Consider the following 6,864-nt stretch of genomic DNA (forward strand, 5'->3'; position numbering starts at 1 on the left):
GCCTTACGTAGATGTCATGACAATTGCTACACGGTATCTTTGTAAACCCGGCTTCTTCCCTTTTGTTATTTAAGTATACGTTAATGAGCGAACTCCCGATGGATTTGGGATAATGGAAAATGAAAGGATTGCTAGACCTGAGTTGTTCGGTGGCCTTTTGGATGTTTTCATCGTACGGAAGCTTTATTTTGTTGTTGAAATCTATTTGTCTGTTGTGAGTGGGACCTCTATAGTATATTTTAATAGTTTAAACATCCCCTCAAACAACATCAAATTGCTCAGCCTAGACGTCGAGTCATTATTTACTAAAGTCCCGATTGTCGACGTGTTGTCTTTCTTAGAGAGGAAGTTACAACCATATGAAGACCATTTTCCTCTTGGCATAGATAAAATTTTAAAACTTATCAACCTCTGTGTAACTAACAACGTGTTTTCAATGGTAATTTTTACAAACAAAATTTGGCTGTAGCATGGGAAGTCCCCTATCACCCCTTCTAGCAAACTTGTACATGGAGTATTGGAAACAGAACTTTTGTCATCTATCAAAACCCCATAATATGATCTGGCTTTAGATATGTAGATGATATCTTTACTTTCTGGGACAATAGCTGGGGACTTAATGAATTTTTAATAGGCTAAATTGGCTAGTTCCGACCATAAAATTTAAAACGGAATGGGAAAAGGACTAAAAACTGTCATTTTCTAGATGTACTGATCATAAGAAAACAGAACAGGTATGCATTTACAGTATATAGAAAACACACCTTGCTGTTTCCTACATTCATTTCTTAAGCTACCAATGACGTCTCCGTAAAAATCAGGTAGGGTGCAACTTTATTCCTCAGAGGACTTAGGATATGTTCAAATGAGTACCTGGATAAAGAATTTAACATCATCAGCCAACACCTAATGCAACTGCTATATCCACCACATTATTGAGAGGGCTATTAACAAAGCGAATAAAATATACTATAGAGGTCCCACTCACAACAGACAAACAGATTTCAACAACAAAATAAAGCTTCCGTGACGATGAAAACATCCAAAAGGCCACCAAACAACTCAGGTCTAGCAATCCTTTCATTTTCCATTATCCCAAATCCATCGGGAGTTCGCTCATTAACGTATACTTAAATAACAAAAGGAAGAAGCCGGAGTTTACAAGATACCTGTAGCAATTGTCATGACATCTACGTAGGCGAGACAGGTAGATCGCTCTCGCAAAGAATAAGAGCACAAAAGATCAGTACCTCCGCCATATTCCTGTTATATCCTCTCAGCTGATTTGCGAAGTAGATCCACATCAGCAAACTGAAGAGGAACCAAGATTCTTTCTGGTAATGGCGTGAAGCTTTCTTTGTTCTTGAGGAACCGCCTGGCCGTTTCGCCATTTCTCTCTGTCAGCCACAATATGATAGTTTAGTGAACACAGTGTCCCACTGATCCCTAACCATTGAAAGCGACTCTCCGGTACTAGGCGGGATTTCCTGTTTATTTGAAAGCCTAGAGATTCCTGGCAAAGTCATGACACATGGCTGTCGCGCCTGGGCATTCGTTGGCTGGATGCCAAACGATCCAACACCAGGTATGCGCCAGTACGATCCTCTGACTGAGTTGCTTGAACTACCAGATTCGCTGTGTTTGCAAAGATTCTGGGGCTATATTGAGACCGAATGGCATGACTTCTGAACGAAAGTATGTGCTTGATTTCAGTCTGAACTTCAGATATGGAGAACCTTCTCATAATCGACGTGATAATAAGCGCCTGAAAGATCTATAGAGGTGGCATGGCTCACGGGCAGTAGGGTCCAACTGTTAAGATTATAAGCATTCAAACTTGTCGCATTGAATGTGCACTTCAGACTTTAGATAAAGTCTAGAATTACCGCTGACTGAACCTTTCTTGAACACTGGAACACAGTCTGCCTTGGAAATTTCAGGTGTCTCTGCTTTCTTTGTTGCTCCTCTTTTTGTAATAGACCTTTCACAAAGCCCTTCAGAGCCTTGGACTTGCAGATTGATGGAACTCTGACTGGGGGAGGACCTTTACACCAACCTCCAGTCCTTTGGAGACTACAGGGCTCTGGGCCCAGGACTGAAGCTCCACTGGTCCCGGGGGTGAATGAACCTCCCGCCTACCTGAGACACCTCCGCCAGCGGGAGAAGGTCTGCCTCCTCCGAGCCGCCTTCTCTGCTGGAGGGAGACTGGTGTGTCTCTCTACTTCTAAAGTAATTCTCTGGCTCTGGTCTCACTGGTGGTTGAATTAGTCGCTCTGGCCATATGAAGCATTGGTGCCGGGAAGAGATATATGAAGGAGCAGCGAGGCTGGATGGGGCTGGTTGAACCAGCACATACTGAGTTGAGGTTGTGAAATGGGAGGTTGAAGGATGACCAGAGCTGAACCTGGACAGCCTGCAAGACAGTCTGAGCAGCTGCTTGAACTTTCAAATTTCTTCCCGATCAGGTGGGTCAGGTGAGCCAGATCGTTTCTCTGAATGACAGACCCCAACGAGCGGAGACTTTGATTGGCCCTAGTTGGGCTCAGCTAGGACTGCATCAACTTTTCCTGGGAAGAGGATTAGTTTCAAACTTTCCATAAGCCTGTTAGGCTCATGACGACGGTGGCTGCCGGAAAAGATGTGCTTTCGGCAGTTCATCCGGCCTGATGAGAAGTCAAGTGCCAGGTCCTGCGAAAACTCGCGCATATGAGAGATTTCAGTACCTAAACAAAGCGCCTTCGCTGTGGTGCTGAGACGTTGCTTCCGCCAAAGTCAGAGCTGGCTAATCTGTATAAGCCCGTCCCATTCTCAGCCGCTTCGCGGACACCGATCTTAGGAAGCTGCTCATCAAACAAGCTAGCGCAGTCAGGGTCAAGTCGTGTTACGCGGTGCGGCTGGGACTCCTTCCAAATCCAGAATCTCCGGGAAGACAAGAGAGGTGGGATCTGTCTCTGAGATGAGAAGAGGCTCATCCTCCATGCAAGCTGGCTAGTGAGGGAAGCCACTTGAGGGGTGCAAGGGGTGGGAAGAATCTCTCTCCCAAAGAGAACATCGTAAACGCATCTGCCAGGTGAGTTTCTGTGTTCTCCGCCTGCCAATTGCTAGAGTCCTAAGCAGATACGAACAGCCTAGTCCTCGGACACAGTCTCTCTTGGGGACCTTATCGGATCGAATCATGCCTCTCAGTGAGCTGCATAACCTGGGCAAGGGGGAGATTCCCAGACCAGGAGGGGGCAATCTGAGTTCCTCCAACCTACGGGTGCCTAGGCCTCGATGGTAAGTGCGGGTACCTCATGCCGGGGAGCATAAAGGGTCAGGCGCTGGCGGTCTCTTATCAAAAGGGAGGAAGGTTGAGGTGTCCGAACGGAGAAAGATTTGTTGGCTGCCCGCCACTATAGAATCCAGAGAATAAGGTCCCTAAATTCTAACTGCATGTATAGGAAAGCACGGAAGCATTAGATCTTATGACAACTGATCGAGAGTTGCACAGTTTGTCGCCAACTCTTGTCGAGCTTCTGCATGAGTAGCTTCGGCAAAATGCTTCCTGCATTAAAGGAAGGAGGGGGGGGAAACCTCTTCACTTTGCTTGGAACGTGCTCCCTTCCCAGAGGTAGAGGCCTTGCTCGTAGACGGCACGGGGCTAGGAGCCTGTGACGTCTTCGAGGGTTCCCCGGAGCGGACTTTCTGGGTCTTCAAGGTCTTTTTCTTAATAGATTTAACCTTAGGGACGGTAGACCTTGCACCGTCCATAAGGCAAGAGGATTTCACGAATCCTCGGAAAGAAGATGCAGAAGAAGAAGGAGAGCTAAACAGATATTCACCTGCCTCACTTACCCCCTTACCTGCTTGGAGATCCAGATCCACGTTCATGGGTTCCAGATTCAAATTAAGAGCTGCAACATCTTCAGTGACCTCTCCGCATGCGGCCACGTCTTCCTGGGAGGGCTGAGTCATCTCCTGATCCCAGCGCACGAGCTGGCGCACACAAGGCTACTCACAACTGGACGCTGAGATCCAGGCGCCGGGGAAGAGAACGCTGCAAATGTCCTTAGCGACGTAGGGTTTCGCCCGACGCTTCCTCCCGGCCGCTGACCCAGGTCTTGAGGGTCATAAGCTTAAGAGTCACGAGAGCTGGCGGCCAACTGGCGGCGAGAAATGTCAGGTGACCAAATCGCAAAAAGAGAACGATTCCAGTTATCCATAAGAGACGAAAATCGTTAGTGCCGCGAATGGAATGAAATAACCAATCGGTATCGATCATCCAGAACCCGGGCCATAGAGAGCGTAGCACACCTCGCTGCGCCAGCAGGCGGGTGCTAGATGACGTGTCCCCACGTGACGGGCTTAATTCGAGTGGGACCTGCAAACTTGGCGCGTTCGCTTAGCCTGCTGCAGGTGGTGATCACACCCCACTCCTGACAACCCACCATCTGTAGGTGGACAGGGACATGAGTATGCTGATAAGGCCACCGGAGTAGGGTGCCGGAGCAGTGTCTTAGGATAATAGATAATTAGACCAGATAGACCTCACCGGAGCATACCGGAAGGATAAGGTGTCTACTAGATCATGCAAGATCAAAAACAACATAAAGGGACCGCCGGAGTTAATCCGGAGCAACAGGAAGGTCCTGAAAAGACATGTAAAATTCAAAAATAAATATATATCTATATGCATGCTAGTGAAAGTGGGTCAACTATAAGTAAGAGTTGGGTGTTTCCGCTTGGGGCCGGGGGAGTCCTGTTACTCTAATACAGTGACAGCGGAGGAGGTGTGGTGAGCACCGTCCGACCATACACCATACCCACCGGAGTGGTGAGCGACGAGAACGCCCGACTACCTAGCGGAAAATATAAAATTAGCTAGTTGGCGAAAGGTAGATACTAGGGAACGGTACGAGTTCTAAATGAATAGAACGAAGGTAAACGTCAATGGCGTGTGAAATAAGACAGAAGACAGTCAGGTGGTAAACTCTAACTGGCTACATGTACACAATTTTTCCCGAGGTGACGGTCTGGGAGAATGACACCGGGCTGGGGAAAACAACATACCTCCCACGCCAGAGGAGGGGGGGAGAGCTGGGACAGGCCAGGAGAGGGGACCAGTAGTGGCGCACTTTTTGTGGGTGAGTGAGCACTCGGCGCCATGAGATCCACCTTCTTCCTCTCAACCGGCCGAACATGTACGAATTCATTAATGAGAGAGGAGAGAATGGGGAACTCTCAAAGGCCCAATGAGCAAAGATAAAAGGAATGGTGAACAGAGTGCGGGGGGCACCTCAAGTCACTAAATAAGTCCTCGACAGGGTGCCGACCGGGTAAGGTCAGGAAACTCCAGTACCGGTGAGGACAAACCAATCAATGCAGAGGCGGGATGTAGGCTATAGCGTATGGAACAGGGTAAAGCTCTCTGCCTTGTAAGTTAACAAAGTACATGAAAGCTGTAACCAAGGGGGAGAGAGCAAGGAGGGTGGGGGGGAAGGAGGTAGGTAGGGGGATATACATGAAGTTGGGAAAGTTAACCCAAGGTGTGGATCGACAAGTAGGTTACGCAAGATACCTCGCTATTTCAGCTTAACCTTACTAGACTCAACAGTCCAAACGAGGTCAAACAGGGAGAGGGAGACACCAGGCCAAACACCTCACCTATAACACAAACCGAAGGGAAGCACCAACCATGAGGCCCTCCTACAAACCTAAACTTCGCTTCCGAGGAAGGGAACAGAACGCCATAGCCTAACTCCTAGGCTAACCTAACACAGCCGTCAGGCTGAAGGAGGTAGCCCAGGGGAGAAGGTATCTACCAGACTAGCTCAAAAGTTAACTCAACCGAAAGGCACAAATAAATAATTTCACACCAAATAATCATAAAGACACATGTAGAAGGGAGGACCAAACCCAACGCGATTAGAGCGCAGAGGGAAAATGGCCGACCTTCGACATTAAAAACAAAGGACATAATCCGTAAATATCAAAAGCATCCGTGCGCTAGGCTTAAAATAAACCTAATAAGCATAATTGTACCATCTCAAATAATATACCCAAAGGCTGGAGGAAGTGAGGGTCCAAAATACAACACATATAAGAATTGAAAGAGCGGATAGGCCCTGAGGGGAACCCTGCAGCCTAAACGAAGGACCCGAACTTCCCAGAGAAGGGCAGTAACACAACAATAAATAATAATGCCAAATTGAAAATAGGATAAGCAAAAGGCACAAAACATAAAATGATGGGGAACGTAAGCTCCGACATAAAAATCCAAGACCGAGACTGAAGGTCAAAGTAGAGGCCGGGAGAGCAGGGACAAGGCGGGCGTTATAAATCGCCCTAATTATTAAATTAGAGGGAAATAAGGAGCCTCAACCGCCTAAAATAAAATAAAGAGATGGTACTCAACTTAGGTGATGAAGAATCCTGGGAGGATGCCATAATACCCAGAAAAATAAGGCACAAAAAGGCGCACACAAAAAAAGCTAACAAAAGCGATGCGTGCTAAAAATGGAATGAAGGTGGTGCTGGTTTGTTTACAGTCCGCGAGCGGTGCGGGGGTTTGTATCGGCACCTCACTCGGTGGGACTTTTGACATTGGGAATGTTTACAGGGCGGAGGCCTGTGATTGTGACAATCTCACCCTTTCTCATACACGACTCCATTTCATGGAGCTCGCACTGGGGGTAGTAACTCCAGCTTGGCATTTAGCTTTTCTCTGGTATATTTAGCAATAGATTTACCTAGAAATAAGTGCTGAATGGTTATTTCACCGGCTGACACAGGTCGGATAACCCAGAAATATACATTTTGCAGCCCTCTAGCCTCAGTAGTTTTTAAGATCTGAGGGCGGACAGAAAAAGTGCAGATGGACAGACA

The sequence above is a fragment of the Macrobrachium rosenbergii genome, chromosome 54 (assembly GCF_040412425.1).
Source record: "Macrobrachium rosenbergii isolate ZJJX-2024 chromosome 54, ASM4041242v1, whole genome shotgun sequence".
NCBI classification, from domain to species: domain Eukaryota; kingdom Metazoa; phylum Arthropoda; class Malacostraca; order Decapoda; family Palaemonidae; genus Macrobrachium; species Macrobrachium rosenbergii.